The 17106-nt window shown below is 44.6% G+C and overlaps 1 protein-coding gene and 1 long non-coding RNA gene across 2 annotated transcripts in view; one reads left to right on the plus strand and one right to left on the minus strand.

Annotated features, from left to right (window-relative positions):
* The window catches only part of LOC122553785 (dedicator of cytokinesis protein 2-like), a 1227980-nt gene that overhangs the window by 524900 nt on the left and 685974 nt on the right, over window positions 1-17106 (plus strand). The gene's annotated exons all lie outside the window — the stretch shown is intronic.
* The window catches only part of LOC122553933, a 124645-nt gene that overhangs the window by 62137 nt on the left and 45402 nt on the right, over window positions 1-17106 (minus strand). The window contains exon 2 of the long non-coding RNA XR_006312878.1: window positions 2901-2975. This is a non-coding gene — a long non-coding RNA (uncharacterized LOC122553933). The remainder of the gene's footprint in view (window positions 1-2900; window positions 2976-17106) is intronic.

A 17106-nucleotide genomic window follows, 5' to 3' on the forward strand; every position in this document is an offset into this window, starting at 1 on the left:
AGACTGGACACCAGCAGTAGGACTGCTGGTGGCTTTGGGGGGTGGGTGAGTCTCAAAATAGCACACACACACACAAACACACACACACATGCAGCCACACACATATGCAGAAACACGCACACAACATTTTACTGATAAGTTCCCCCTTTGCCTTTTACAGGACAATGTTGGAGAGATTATCTGTGGAAGGGAGCGGGGTGGGGGTTTAGGGTACACCCCTGTGTAGAACTCCAGGAAAAGTGTAGGGAGAGAGAGAGAGAGAGAGAGGGCAGGCGGTCAGTCATTTAGAGATGGTGCCCGGGCTCTCATCGATGTCCAGGACTGCTCTCAGCAGCATTTCACTAAGCTGAGTTCATTCTTAATCATTGTAAACGAAAGATGTGATCAGTGTTGAAACACCTCTTTGATGTAATGTTTCTATCAGGACCTTGAGATCATCTTCAGATAATCCGAAATTCAGATAATTGATATTCGGATAACCAAGGGTCTTCTGTATAAGGTTTCTTCCTCAGCCCCCGAAATTTTCAAAGGACTTCAGAGTTCATGATGGACTTTTTGAAACGTGGCCATGTTTGCGAATTATGTAATGCCAATCTGGGCACAGCAAGCTCCCTCAGATCATCTGTCTCACTGAGGTTGTTTTGATGTTGGTCGGGAGACTAGAGAGAATACAACTGTTCCTCTTTGCTTTGCACCATGGGAAGGCTTTAACAATCAGTCAGACCTCTGACAGCGCAGCACACTGTCAGAAAATACTGGGATTGTCAAACCTGGACCATGTGCTCCCATCTCTTGTGTCAGCTTCAGAGTTGCCAACTCTCTAACTTTGAAGGTGGGGCAGTGACAGGGAGTGAAAATCACACTAAGTACTGCTGTTCCTGGTGGCTGATGTGACTCCCCTGGGATAGGTTTGGGTCAGAGGCCATCTTAGGTCCAGAATTATAGAATTACACAGCACAGAAGGAGACCATTCAGCACAAAGGGTCTGTGGAAGCTTTTCAGCAAGTTCCAATACTTTTGGCCTTTCATTGAGTACCTGCAGCTTTTGTATTCCTTTAAGTATTTATCCCATTCTATTTTGAGGGTTATTGAATCTGTATCAAATACCCTATCTGAAGTTCCCAATACACAATGAAAACAGTTGTCCCCTTATATTATTGCTGTTTCTTTTATGAAACACTTTAAATCTGCGACCCCTCATCAATCCTTTAGCTGTTAACACATGTTTTCCCTTTACTGTGTAATTTAGAGTGTCTCTATCTACATTCCCAACTCTCCCTTGTTCTAGTGATTCCATTTTCTCCAATCTATTCACATAATCCCATTGTGAATATGGATGTATGATACAGACAATGCCCCTCAAACGTGTAAGAGCTCAAATTTTCCCAGCCACACCAAGAAAGGGTCATGTTTTTGGAAAATTGCAGCATTGCCGTTTTGGGATTAGTTTCCTATTTGTTGGATTTGATTGCCAAACTTGCTCCCATCATGAGTTGCTTTATTGCATCTATCATGGGGTCACTCGCTGGTAGCACAAGTGTGAAATTTGTTACCTGTGCTTTCACACGTCTCTTGTTTAGGTGAACAAACACTTGATCGTTCCACTCCAGTGACCAAACATTAATTTTAATGATTCCCTCCCTTGTTTCATAAAGTCAAACAATATCGACGAGGCCCCTCGGCCCATTTGAGTCTGTGCCAACCTATCTACTTTGCAACACTTGGCACAGAGCCCAAACTGTTATGATGTTTCAAGTGTTTATCCAAGCACTCTTTAAAGGTTGTGAGGTATCCTACCTCAACGAGGTAAAAACAATGACTGCAGATGCTGGAAACCAGATTCTGGATTAGTGGTGCTGGAAGAACAAAGCAGTTCAGGCAGCATCCAAGGAGCAGCGAAATCGATGTTTGGTGGGGGAAGGGGAAATGAGGAAACTATTGAAGTGCACATTGATGCCCTGGGGTTGAAGTGTTCGGAGGCTTTTGCCCGAAACGTCGATTTCGAAGCTCCTTGGATGCTGCCTGAACTGCTGTGCTCTTCCAGCACCACTAATCCAGAGTCCTACCTCAACTACCCTCCCAGGCAGTGCTTTCCAGACCCCTATCACCATCTGGGTGAAACTGTTTTTCTTCAAATCCCCTCTAAACCTTTCACTTTAAAATAATGGCCCTTTGTTCTTGATCCTTCACCTTAGGGAACACCTGCTTCCCTGCCCATGTCCATGCCCCTCATGATCTTACACCCCTCAGTCAGGTCCTCTATCAGCCTTCACTAGTCTAAAGAAAACGGCCTGAGCCCATCTCTTTATAGGGTGCTCTGAAAGAGCCTCCCTCCCCCACACCCCACACCACACCAACATCCACCCCCAAACACAGGATGGAGTTTTCTCCACTGGGTTCCAATCTCAAAAGATGAAGAGCTAAATCCCTGAAAGCACAACCCAGCACAACTCCATTGTCAGTACTGGAGAGGTCAAAGTGTCGTTTGAACACCGATACATCCCATGTAAACATCCAGATCCAAATAGGGTCATTTTCATTGAAGAATTTAACTTATTTCTCTGTTTTTGTTCTGCTTTCTCCTCTGGTCAGATGAGTGACTGTATTTTAGGAATCATTATTATGCTATCAGGAATGATCAGATGATAATAATCTTGCCTAATGAACTACACATATTAGTGCCAACAAATAGATGAGAATTGGTTGTATCCTTGGAGACTGGATCTGCCTAATAATGTGTAAGCATTCGGAATATCTCTAATGAGCAGAACTACACACAGCTAAATTTATCTCTAAACTGTCATCGTTTAATGGAGCATTATTTGCCACTTGAAAATATTGGCTGTCTGCCCCACAGCACAGTCAGGTGTTAGACAGAAGAAATAAGAGGGTACTTCTACCTGTAGATGATGCAGGCACAGTCACGACAAGTCCCACAGTTCGCAATGTCCTGCCCAGTGTGGTAGGATTGTCTCCTGGAATGCAAACAGCAGAATTAATCATTTATCTCTTGATGACATGCACACTCATGCTCATTTCTCCTCTCCCTGTCACTCAAGGCACTCTCCTGCTTCTTGGCGGGGTGGGGGGGGAGGGGGGGGGGGATTGGGGGCGGTGGGCACTATTCTTCAGGCCCCATGGAGAAATAAAAGCATCACTTGCAGAATCGTTGTGAGGTGGGTTGTGACTGGGGTCGGATTATTGGGATGGGCCTTTTTTTAAAGAGACAGCACACAGAAACAGAGGATAGAGTGGCCTCCCTCGATGCTGCAACATTCAGTGAGTCATTCTGCAAATGATGTTAATGACCACGTAGCCCTGAATTTCCCGGGGAATCTAGCTGTGACCCCTTCAGACTCTGTGGAATCAGTAGGAGCCGGCATCATCAGACTAGCTGCAGTGTGAGTCTATGAGGCTACATGGATTGGAAGATCCATCCTCTCCTGCCCAGTGAGGGGGTGACAGAGGCAAATCCCTACAGAATACTTCAACTCTCAAGTACAAATCGTTGCCAACAGGGGTCAGAAGAGAGGGGCTGGGAATGCCTCCAGGTTGAGTTGTCCTCTCTCTCTCATCTTGCCCTGATACTTTAGGAGGTTGAAATGATGGTGACTCTCTCCCTTTGTTCTTGCTCTTCCTCGAGTCAATATTCCCCACCATTCCCTGCGCCCCCCCTCACCTTCCCCCCAACAACACTTCATCCCACTGTATCACTGGCCCATCTTGGGGTGAAACACCATGTGGGCAGCTTGGGAATACCATGAAGCTCAAACCCAACCTGATATCACTGTCCTAGGGAATTGTGGAAGGAGCCTTGTAACTCGGCAGGCTAGCCCATTTTTTGTTTTATTATTTATTCGCAGGATGTGGATGTCACTGGCTCGGCCCTGTATTCATTGCCTGTCCCTAATTACTCTCAAGAAGGTGAGCTGCCCTCTTGAACTGCGGCCACCCATTTGGTGTCGATACACACAGTGCTGTTAGCCCGATAGCCTCTCCACCTGTGCCTAGCGCCTGATAGAGGGTTTCTGACCACCTGACCATCTCCTCTTTCTTCTCCCTCATCTGGGGAGGTAGACATCAACATCAGGCGAGCTGAGGTCAGGAATCTGTGTCAGAAGCTTGTCAAACAATGCCAACACACTAAGCAGTGCTCTAGGCCTTTACTTAAGGAAGAAAAGAATCACCATAGAATCCCAACGGTGTGGAAGCAGGCCACTCGGCCCATCAGGTTCGCACCAACCCTCTAAAAGCATCCGATCCACACTATTCCTGTAACCCTGCATTTCCCATGGCCAATCCACCTGACCTGCACATCTTTGGACTGTGGGAGGAAACCAGACCACACGGAGGAAACCCACGCAGACACGGGGAGAATGTGCAAACTCCACAGAGGCAGTCACCCGAGGGTGGAACTGAACCCTGGGCCCTAGTGCTGTGAGACAGCAGCGCTAACCACAGTGCTGCCCTGGATTTATCTTTCATGACTCTACGATGTCCCAAAGAATGATCTAAGTATTACCTCTGCTTTTTTAAAAGAAATGTTTGCTTGTTAATTATATGAGACATACAACTGAGTTTTAACAATGGAGAATATAAAGCTTCCAAGGAACAGAATCATTCAGAAACGAAGGCTCAAGAAACTCCTTCACACAGCAAGCTGTGTAATTCATGACTAGTTCAGGCCGAAATTATGTTGATACTCCAGATTAGATCAGACTGCTGGATGGATGGAGTTGCGGGGGGGCGGGGGTAGGAACAGTGCAGGTCAACATAATAGGAACTAGTTGCTCACATTGGCCTGTTTCCTCATTGTACCTTGAATCAGAATGAAAGAAGGGCTACTGGCGCCAACAAATGAAGGAAAGGAAAGGAAGGAGGGCATGTGCAGATATAAGAAGTGTTTTATCATATTGCAGATTCTCAGGATTGATTGTGTATGTGTGTGTGTCTGTGTATGTGTGCGTATGCATGTGTGTTTCTGTTTGTGTGTGTTTGTGTGTGAGAGAGTGTGCATGCGCGAATGCGTGGGTGTTTCTGTTTGTGTGTGTGCGTGTATGTGTATATGTGCATTTGCGCGTGTGTGTGTGTTTGTGAGAGTGTCTGTGTGTGTGTGTGCATATGCATGTGTGTTTCTGTATGGGTGTGTTTCTGTTCTGTGTATGTGTGCGTATGTGTGTGTGTCTGTGTATGTGTGAGTGTGGATGTGTGTGTCTGTGTATGTGTGTGTATGCGTGTGTGTTTCTGTTTGTGTGTGTATGTGTCTATGTGTGTGTTTATATGTGTGTGGATATTGAGATGTTGACAAAGTAGGAGGAGCTGCGGCAAGCGAACGAGGGAGGTAAAGACCACTGAAACGCCAACCCCAGCAAGCTCATTTTATTCATTCAGTCAGCGTTAGAAGATAAAACACTTTGGGCTATGAAGTGAAGAGATCAGGCTGGACTGCAAAACCTCAATGCACTGACGAAAATGTAAAAACAGAGCCCAGAATTGGCTGGAGTGCAACGTCAAATCGTTTTTAGATGCTGCAGAAATGATTTGAATTTTGGGAGGAGCTGGACTGGCTATCTGCTATGAACCCCTCTCATCCACCCTTCACTATTTTAAAAAGCATTTTCCACTGCATTAAAATAATTCAAAAGTTAAAAGCAGCCTCACTTTGTCAAGCCACATGGATCTTAACACGACCAGCTGTAAGATAATTAATTTTTGGAACACAGGCTGGAGCCTAATAGTCTGAGTCAATCCTTGCTCAGAAGTCTTTGGGGATTCCTATATACATGACTCCCCTCCCACATCCTGACAAAACAGCAAGATCTCATTCGTATTTGGTGTTTCACTCTCTGAGTGTGTAGCTCTTTCTCAACCTCTGGGCTCTTTACCTGCCTCATGCCTGCCTTCCTCACCGATCACTTTGGGTTGACACGAGTCAAGGCTTCCTTTTGCAAGGTTGTATGGGTTTCCTCTGTCTGCTGTTTCAACAAAGGGATTAACCTTAATATCACAGAGAGCTATTTCAAAGCCACTTATTTTCTTCTGGTCACGCCACATCATTGTAAGCGTTTTGCTTTTCGTGTAATGTGGCAGAGTTCCAATCCATTCTCCCAGTGGGGAAAGTAATCCCCTTAAAGAGCTCCTCTGGGATCTGACAGTATTGGCGAAAATGTTCAACCATTGCTTGCAGAGCTCAGGACGTTGCTCAGACATGAAGAGCAACCATTAAGATAATGGCAATACAGCACTTCAAGGCCAGGCAAGTCAATCTTATTAGTGCTTGTATCTGTTTACCTTGGAGGGGAATCAGTCACACAGACTTTAACATAATCGACCAAAATCGCCAGACAGGGAGATGAGTGAACATTTTTTTTTAAATGCACCATTTTGTTGTCTAAAATGCAGTGTCTGAAAGCAATACAGCCATAATTTTCCGAAAGAAATTCAATAAGTAGAGTCATAGAGCTATACAACACAGAAACTGACCCGTCAGTCCAATTCATGCCAACTGGATATCCTAACTAAATCTAGTCCCATTTGGCCCATACCCCTCTAAACCCTTCCTATTCATGCACACATCCAGATGCCTTTTAAATGTTGTAATTGTAGTTTAGAGGAACCTCAATTATCCAGCATTCGATTATCCGAATACCGGATTATCCGGCAGGATTGCAAGGTCCCGATGCTCAGCTAAACTATGTTATCTGGCATTCAATTACCTCGAGTTCGATTAACCAAGCAAAATACTCCCCACCCGTGTCCTTCAGATAATTGCGGTTCTTCTGCACTTGGAAAGATTTGAAGAGCCGTGGAGGTCTACAGCATAACAACAGGCCCTTCAGGGGCCCATCGATTTTGAGCCAGTCAAAAGCAAACACATAACAATTCTAACCCCAATTTCTGATTCTTGCACCACAGCCTTGTATGTCTTGCCATCGCAAGTGCGCATCGAGTCACAGTCATACAGTGGGGAAACAAACCCGTCGGTCCAACCAGTCCACACTGACCATAATCCCAAACTAAACTAGTCCCACCTGCCTTAGCTTGCTCCATCTGAATACTTTTAAAATCTTATGAAGGTTTCTGCCTCTACCGCCCTTACAGGCAGTGAGGAGGCTCATCTGTTCTGGAGGGCTGTAATTAAATCTCGGAATGGGTTGGTTAGAAAGTATCAATGAAGCCTCATTGGCTGTTACGGTGGTGGTAGCATCCATACCTCTGAGCCAGGAGGCCTGCATTTAAGTCCCACCTGTTCTTTTGGTGTGTGAGTGCATCTCTGAGCAGGTTGTTTGAAAATGTCTTCTGAAAGGAAGGTATCTGAGGATAACGCAGGATAATGGAACGAAGGTCGGCCATTATCTGATTGAATAACGGAACAAGCTCAGGGAGACTTACAGCCCACTGCTGTTCCTATTTCTTATGATCTAAGGTAGATTGGAGCCAACAGTATTTAATTCCCAAGTCTCATTTCTATAATTTGGTTTTTTTTTCCCTCATCAAGTTCCTCGCGAGGCAACATTTTCATCCGACATCAGAGAGCTCTTGGGACCATAATGATGTCTCATCTAGCTCTAACACCTGCGGCTGTCAAAGGCGGCAATAATAGATTCCATTAAGATTACGTTAAGTGTATATTTAAGTAAAGTGCCTTTAATTTCCTTTGATGGGTTTTATGCTTGTTAAGGTAAGGGATGGTAATTATAGAGAGAAGAACATCTACTTTATATTCAGAGGTGATGAGAGATACTCATCACAAAAGTGGCGTGCCCTTCTTTAGATCTCCTTATGTTTAGTGAGTGATGCTGGTACATTGCAAAATGATCATCTGCCAAGAGACTTGACAAAAGGATGACTACCCTATAACTGCCTGATTTCAGTCAGAATCTTAAAGAACTGGCCCCGTTGTGGCAATGCTGCCTCTATAAAAGAGCTCTCCAATTCAACCCACCTCATTGTCCTCTGCACATGACCCTGCAATGTTTCTTTTAGTTTCCAACACACAATCTCATTCCCCCTTTACTGGGATCCTGGGTTCATCAATAGAAGCCATGACATGGAGGTACCGGTATTGGACCGGGACGGACAAGGTCAGAAGTCACACGACCCCAGGTTAGGATTTATTTGAAATCAGAAGCTTTCGGAAGCGACTTAACCTGATGAAGTAGCAGCCCTCCGAAAGCTCGTGATTTCAGATAAACCGTTGGGCTATAACCCTGGTGTCGTGTGACTTCTGACCTTCAGCAAGGGAGGCAGGGAATACAAAAGCAGGAAAAGTATTGTAGATTTTTTTTATGAAGACGAACCTCCTTGGCCTCAACTGTGTTGTGTACCCAGTTCCCAGCACAGCACCTTAGGGAGGGATGTGAAGGCATGGGAGAGTGTGCAGAAAAACATTTTCAAGAAGGGTTTCCATGGATAAATTGTAGGTGATAAAAGAGCGGGGTTGGGGGGGTGTTCTGTTCAGATTTGAGAGAATAGAGGTATTCAAAATCAGGAGGTGGCTGAGCACAGTAGATAGAGAGAAGCAGTTTGACCATTGACAGAAAGTGTGTGAACCAGTGTACACCAATTTAATATAAAAGTCAGAAGAACATGTTGCAACATGAGGAAAATAGAATCATAGACTCATACAGTATGGAAGAGTTCCTTTGGCCCAACATGTCCATACGATAAAATCTGCTCTAAATCTATATTGTCTCATTTTTCAGCACTTACAGGATCATAAAAGAAAATTGTTTTAATACAGTGAGTGGTTACGTTGTGGAATGCACTGCCTGAGAGTGTGGTGTAACCAGATTCAATCTTGGCTCTCAGAGTGGATATGAATGATTATCAAAATGACAAGGCAAGGCAGAAGGCTAGCATGACTTGATGGACTGAATGACCCCCTTCTATGCTGCAACCATTCGATGATTTGATCATTAATCTCCATTCACCGTTCATTCAGGCAGTGAATTCCAAATGGTGGTGATTTGCTGCTTCAAGAATTCTCGTTATTTCCACCCAATTGTTCTGAATCTGTTTCCACTGATTAGCAACTCACTTGCTGGTGGAATAAAGATTCTGACTACTGACTTTGTTGGAGCTTTGGATTTATTAAAACTCTCCATTTTTGTTTAAGGAGAACTTCTCATCAATCTCCAGAGAAAAGTGAGGTCCTTCATTCATCTACCTGGCGTTACAAGAAGATTTGTGTGGTTTCTTTCAATTATTTCTTTATCCTGTTTACGTGCCTTTTTGTTGAGATGACTCAGGCCTGCATGATGCTGTTTAGTCTGCCTAAGTGAAGGTCTACTGCAGAGGCCAGAGTAAAGAGTGCAAATGCTGAACTCACTAAGAATTCCTTCTCTCAGTGTATCATCACTCTGTGAAATTCTGTTCCCCGAGAGTATCCCAGATCATTGTTTAGACTGAAAGGCAGAGTTCCTCAGATGTTTGATCAGCAAGGGAGTTGTGGGTTCTATGGGCCAGACATAAAAGTGGAGTAACGGCCACAGTCAGTTCAGACCGGATCTTAATGAGCAGCAGAGCATGTTTGAGGGGGAAAATAATGTTCTTGTTGTTGTAGCTCTAACAGTCAGGTATTTACAGCAGATGGAAGGTGAAATGCACTTCTGAGTACTGCACAGCTGGAGTACTGCACTGGGCGGAACGGTGGCACAGTGGTTAGCACTGCTGCCTCACAGCGCCAGGGACCCGGGTTCAATTCCCGCCTCAGGCGACTGACTGTGTGGAGTTTGCACATTCGCCCCCGTGTCTGCGTGGATTTCCTCCGCGTGCTCCAGTTTCCTCCCACAGTCCAAAGATGTGCAAGTTAGGTGAATTGGCCGTGCTAAATTGCCCCTAGTGTTAGGTGAAGGGGTAAATGTAGGGGTATGGGTAGGTTGAGCTTCGGCAGGTCGGTGTGGACTTGTTGGGCCGAAGGGCCTGTTTCCACACTGTAAATAATCTAATCTATATGATGAGGGATGTAGTTGTATTGGAGGCTGTTCAGAGGAAGTTCACGAGATTGATTTCAGAGATGAAAGGCTTGTCTCATCAAGGGTTCAGGCCTGTGTTCTCTGGAGTTTAGTTGAATGAGGGGATATCAAACTGAGGTACATCAGACGCTAAAAATGGATTGACAAAGTAGATGTAGAGAGGATGTTTCCACGTATGGGGAAATCCAGAACAAAAGGTCATAGGTTTAGAATAAACCAGATTTAAAACAGAGATGAGAAGAAATTACCTCTCTCCACAGGGTCGTGAATCAGTGGAATTCACCAGCAGAGTGTGTTTGAAGGGTTGTGGAGAACAAGCAGGAAAGTGGAGCTGAGGCTGAGATAATCATTTTATTAAATGGCAGAGCCAGGTTCAAAGGGCTGAATTGCCAATCCTGCTCTTAGTTGAGAGTGTGTTGCTGGAAAAGCACAGCAGGTCAGGCAGCATTAGAGGAACAGAAAAATCGACGTTTCGGGCCAGAGCCTTTCATCAGGAGTTATGTCCGGTCCGAAACATCAATTTTCCTGCTCCTCAGATGCTGGCTGATGTGCTGTGCTTTTCCAGCAACACACTCTCAACTCTGATCTCCAGTATCTGGAGACCTCATTGTCTCCTACTCCTGCTCTTAATTTTAATGCAATCTGTGTGCAGTGTTAGCCTCCATATTTCAGGAAGGATATACTCTATTGGAGATGTTGCAGTGAGGGTACATTCTATTGATTTTGGGATAGGAAGACTATTGTATGATGAGAGATTGAGTGACTTAGGCCTATATTCTCTGGGGGTTTATCAAAATTCAAACATACAGGATTCTGAAAGGGCTTGACTTTGGAAACACTGTGAGGTTGTTTCCAATGGCTGTGGATACTTTACCACAGAGGGACAGTTTCAGCACAATGGGTCAGACATTTACAGGTGAAATGAGGAGTGATGTCTGCACCCATTGTTGAATATATTTAAGAGTGTGATAGATCATTGGTCTGCTGGTGAATCAAAGGACAAATGGAAAGCAGGCGGGAGAGCGATGTTGAGAAAGAAGCTTATCCATAATTGTATTCAATGTAAATGAATCAGATTTCTTTCTGTTCCCATATCTGTTTTGTTATGTACTTACGCACAAAGCCAAGGTACACATTAACAACATGGGGGAGGAGTGAAGAGGAAGAGATCACTGAACTGTACATTTTAGAGGGCTTGACAATCCTGTAGACAATGTAGAAAAGGTTCAGAAGAATGGGTACTGGAGTGAAGGACTTCAATTGCACCCAGAGATTAGAGAAATGGGTGTTATTACCTTTGGAGTAGCTTGATGGGACATCTGATCTTGGATTCAGACAGATTAGGCACTGGGAAACTGTCCCCACTGATAAAAGAGAAGACTGACTTAAGGTGAATGGCAAGAACGGAGAGATGACGAAAAACTGTCTTGTGTGGTAAAGGTTCATGCTGTCTGAGTGTGTGATGGAGGCGGATTCAAACATGTCCTTCAAAGGTGAATAGGATACTGACTGGACATTGTCAGTGTTCACGGAATGATTGGAAAAGTAGGATGTAAGCTGGCCTGGACAGGATGGGCCATTTGGCCTCTTTCTCTGCAGTTCCTATTCTATAATTCAATTGTATATACAGTTGTGAGCACCATATTACAGGAAAGGTACAAATGCATTGGTGAGAGTGCCGAAGCAATTTACTAGAATGGTTCCAGGAATGAAGTACTTCAGTTATGAGGATAGAATGAAGGGGTTAGGAATACCTTTCCTGGGGAAAAGAAGGAGGACAGTGGATCTGATCAGGGTTTCGAAATCATGAGCAGGCTGGACAGATTAGACAGGGCAATGCTGTTTCTGCTCATAAAAGGAAAAAGAACAGAGAGGGTCTAGCTTTAAAGTCATGTGCAAACAAATCAAAGGTGGTGAGGAAACTTATTTTCACTCAGCAAGTAGTAGGTGTATGAGGCACACTGCCTGGTTACTTGGATAGCAATGGTGTGCTTGGATATAGGGAAAAGGCAGGAGATTGGCACTGGGGTAGTAGAGCTGGATGAGATGGGCTGAATGGCCTATAATCACACTGTTACTTGGGGATCTAGTAATGATCAAAGGACAGGGAAGTGAATTGTATCAGCTAAAGCATTACCGATGCACACAGCAGCAGGTAGTGTCCCATGCACAGAACACAAACACAATGGCTCAGTCTTGGTGGAGTAGGGCCATTTCAAGGATGAAATCAAGAAGCAGTTTATCTCTCTTTCTCAAAGATCAATGGAAATCCGGAAGCCTCTCCAGTGAGACTGCTGTGGATGCTAGGGACCAATGCAATATTTTAGAGCAGTCAATAGGTTTTTGTTAGATAGGATGGCATGAGAGTTTTGGACTAAACCCAGAAAGAAAATAACAGTAAAACTGTCGCATAAGACATAGTGGTTCAACTCATCTTTTACATTTCAAAATGGAGGTTCAGTACTAACAGTTTGATGATTTCCAAGTATAATTATTCTCGTTTGGTTCCACTGGGAAGGTGTATAATTGCAGTTAAGCTGCCTCACAGTGCCAGGGACCCAGGTTTGATTCCACCCTTGAGTGTGGAGCTTGCACGTTCTCCCCGTGTCTGTGTGGGTTTCCTCCGGGTGTTCCAGTTTCCTCCCACAGTCTAAAGACGTGCAGATAAGGTGGATTGGCCAGGCTATATTGTCCCATTATGTCCAAGGATGTGAAAGTTAGGTGGATTGGCCATGCTGAATTGCCCCGTAGTGCCCAAGGATGTGCAGGTTTAGGTGGATTGGCCATGGGAAATGCAGAATTACAGGGATAGGGTAGGGGATTGGGCTGGGTGGGATGCTCTTCAGAGGGTCGGTGTGGATTCAATGGGCCGAAAGGCCTGCTTCCACACTGTAGGGATTCTATGATTCTGTGAATGGTGGTGCAGGTTTGAGAGAATGCAGGCTTAAGAACATAAGAACTAGGAGCAGGAGTAGGTCGTTTGACCGCTCGAGCCTGTTCCACCATTCAATAAGATCATGGCTGATTTATTTGTGGACTCAGCTCCACTTACCTGCCCGCTCACCGTAACCCTTAATTCCTTTCCTGATCAAAAACCTATCTATCTTTGCCTTAGAAACATTCAATGAGGTTAGCAAGTTTGCAGATGACACTAAGATTGGGGGAGTAGCAGATAGTGAAGGGGACTGTCAGAGATTGCAGCAGAATATAGATAGATCGGAGAATTGGGCAGAGAAATGGCAGATGGAGTTCAATCCAGGCAAATGCGAGGTGATGCATTTTGGAAGATCCAATTCAAGATCAAACTATAAGGCAAATGGAAAAGCTTTGGGGAAAATTGATGTACAGAGTGGTGTGGGTCCATTGTATCCTGAAAGTGCTAATGCAGGTCGATAGAGTGATCAAGAAGGCATACGGTATGCTTTCCTTCATCTGACGGGGTATTAACTACGAGAATTGACAGGTCATGTTACAGTTGTATAAGACTTTAGTTCGGCCACATTTGGAATACTGCGTTCAGTTCTAGTCACCACATTACCAAAAGGATTTTGATGCTTTGGAGAGGGTGCAGAGGAGGTGCACCAGGATGTTGTCTGGTATGGAGGGCGCTAGCTATCAAGAGAGGTTGAATAGATTAGGAGGAGGTTGACGGGAGACCTGATTGAGGTCTACAAAATCATGGGAAGTATAGACAGGGTGGATAGCAAGAAGCTTTTTCCCAGAGTGGAGGACTCAATTACTAGGGGTCATGAGTTCAAAGTGAGAGGGAATAAGTTTAAGAGAGATATGCGTGGAAAGTTCCTTACGTAGAGGGTGGTGAGTGCCTGAAATATGTTGCCAGTGGAGGTGGTAGGGGAGGGGACGATAGCATCCTTTAAGATGTATCTAGACAGATACATGAATGGGCAGGGAGCAAAGGCATATAGATCCTTAGAAAATAGGCAACAGATTTAGATAGAGGATCTGGATCAGCGCAGGCTTGGAGGGCCGAAGGGCCTATTCCTGTGCTGTAATTTTCTCTGTTCTTTGGGGTATGAATATCATGGCAGACACTCTGTGCTGGGAACACACATCCAGAAAGTCCAATCTCAGATTTCGATAAAAAGAATTCCAGCTAACATTGCAACATTACGTTTTGTTTTATGGTATTCCGCTGGTTTATTGACTACATCTAAATTTCCTGGTTGAAAGACAGCCTTGCAAAACCTTAGCCATATATAGCACTTTCTATAACACTGATAATGTCATGCAAGTACGTAAAAGAGAAAGTGTTATTCAGCAAAATGTCTCTCAAAATGAACAGGAAAGAGATAATCGCCAGATAATTTGTCCCAGTGATGTTGATTGAGGGGGATAAGAGCTAGACCACTCTGAAGCCCAGCGTAGTTATACTGCAGAAAGACAGGATGTGTTTGAGGAGCCAACAGGGCCTCTGTTTCCCATCTCATCAAAGAGCCAGCAATTCTGACAGTGCAGCACTCCCTCAGGGCTGCGCCCTGAAGACTAGCTGAGATACTTTTTTTTGTTTTAAATCTCAGAAGCCATTTGATTCTGAGGTCAGAGTTCAAGCCACGGTCGACATGGTGACTGGATATGATGAACATACTGAGCTGTGGTGGAACACCCTGTGAGTCAACTGCTAAGGCTAAGGAGTTAAAATTGGGATCTCCGTTAAAGACAGAGAGCAGCACCTTCATGAAACAAGGCTTGAAGAACACTGATTATAAAAGATTGCTGTAGAAATCCAACCCCCATCTTTAGTGAATCATTAAATCAGATCTTTTATATTTACCTCATCTTCTATTCAACCCCTGGTAACCGATGGGTGACCTCTGCTGCTGACCTTGGCCTTAGCTTTCCAGCAGGGCCATCTCTGCTGTAACATTGCTCAGCAAATGCATGCCTGTGACTCCAGGATTTCACTAATAGCAATAAACTGCTCGACCTTCAATCTCACGGCTCTGTGACATTCGCTGAGCCGCCCATGAGTAAATTGCAGCTCACTTCCAACCATCAGTAATTCCCCATTTATTAATCAGGATAATGGTTGAACCCATCACCCTGGTAAGCTCTTTCTTTACAAAAAAAAATTAAAATCCGCTCGAAAGCACTTTGTGTCACTGGATTCTCAGAATAGCCATGAATATATTTGCTTCATAATAGACACATTCAGAGGATTAAACTTTGTCCCATATTCCTTCACCTCTCCTCAGCCCGTTTTCAGCAATAGGGAGGAGCAGGGAGGGTTACTTGTTCAAGTTACATACATTTGTCATCTGTCCTGTCACCTTACTGCCATAGGATTTTGCTTATTCTTGTACAGGATGTGCGCTTCACTGACAAGGCCATCTTTAGTTGCCCGAGAATGAACTGGCTCTCTCTGTCTCAGATATTCCAGTGTCATAGAATCCCTACAATGTGGAAGCAGGCTATTTGGCCACTTGAGTCCACACCGACCCCCCCACCCCATCTAACAGCATTCCACCCTGACCCACTCCCCTACCCCATTCCTGTAACCCTCCATTTCCCACAGCTAATACACCAAACCTGCACATCTTTGTGGACTGTGAGAGGAAACTGGAGCACCAGAGGAAACCCAAGGAGACACAGGGAGAATGTGCAAACACCACACAGTCAGACGAGGGTGGAATCAAACTCAGGTCCCTGGTGCTGCCAGGTAGTAGTGCTAACCACTGAGCCACCATGCCACCCACATCACTGTAGGTTTGGAGTCACGTGTTACAAGAGCAGATTTCCATCACAAAATGGGTTTTGGTGAATCAGATAGGGTTTAATAACAATTTATAATCATTATGCAGTCATGAGACGGGTTTTTAATTCTTGTATTTAGGAAAGTCAAATTTCACCATATGCTATAGTTGGCACATATCCAGGTCATTAACCTGGGTCTCTGGATTAATCATCCAGTGGCATTACCATGATTCGAGCACTATCCCATGATAACAACATGAGGTACGATATTTTGCTGTTGGGTTTGCTTTATTCACTCATGGGATGTGGGAGTGGCTGGCTGGGCCAGCATTTATTGCCCAACCCTAGTTGCCCTTGAGAAGGTGGTGGTGAGCTGCCTTCTTGAACTGCTGCTGTCCAAGTGCTGTGGTGTGGGAATTCCATGATTTTGACCCACTGACAGTGAAGGAAAGGCAAAATATTTCTAAGTCAGGATTGTGTATGGCTTGGAGGGAATCTTGAAGGTGATGGTGTTCCCACACATCTTCTGCCCTTGTCCTTCTAGATGGAAGTGGTTGTGGGTTTGGAAGGTGCTGTCTGAGGATCTTTGGTGAATTTCTGCAGTGCATCTTGTAGATGGTACACACTGCTGCTGCTGTGGTGGAGGGAGGAGATGTTGTGGATGTGGTGCCAATCAAGCAGGCTGCTTTGTCTTGGATGGTGTCAAGCTTCTTGAGTGTTATTGGGGCTGCACTCATCCAGGGCAAGTGGGAAGTATTCCATCACACACCTGATGTGTCTCTTGAAGATGATAGACAGGTCCGCTGAGTGGGAAAAAAAGATCAGGCAGACATTGCTCAGGAATAGTGGGAGGCAATAGCATAGTGGGAATGTCACTGGGCTATTAATCCTGGATCCCAAGCTCATGTTCTGGGTAATAAAATAGAAAATGCTGGAGTACCTCAACAATGCTAGCAGCATGTGTGGAGGGAGATATAGAGTTAATGTTTCAAGTCTTCTTCAGAATGTTCTGGGTACTTGGGTTTGAATCCCACCAGAGAATGAAATTTGAATTCAATAAAATCCGGAATTAGAAGCTGGGCTATTGGATACTGTTGTCATAAAACAGCATCTGGTTCACTAAAATAAAACAAGAATTGTTGTTGCTGGAGATCTGAATCAAAAAAAAGCCCAAAATTGCTTGAGAAAATCAGCAGCTAGCATCTGTGGGAAGAAAGCAGACTGAATGGTTCGAGTCCAGTGACTCTTCATCAGAATTTTTTAAGGTTAACTCCGCTTTCTTCCCAAAACTGCTGAGTTTCACCAGCAATTTCTGTTTTTGTATCTGGGTCACTATTGTCCTTTTAGGGAAGGAAATCTGCATTTTTACCTGGTCTGGCCTACATGTGACTCCAGGCTCACAGCAACGTGGTTGACT

The sequence above is a fragment of the Chiloscyllium plagiosum genome, chromosome 1, assembly GCF_004010195.1.
Source record: "Chiloscyllium plagiosum isolate BGI_BamShark_2017 chromosome 1, ASM401019v2, whole genome shotgun sequence".
Taxonomy (NCBI): domain Eukaryota; kingdom Metazoa; phylum Chordata; class Chondrichthyes; order Orectolobiformes; family Hemiscylliidae; genus Chiloscyllium; species Chiloscyllium plagiosum.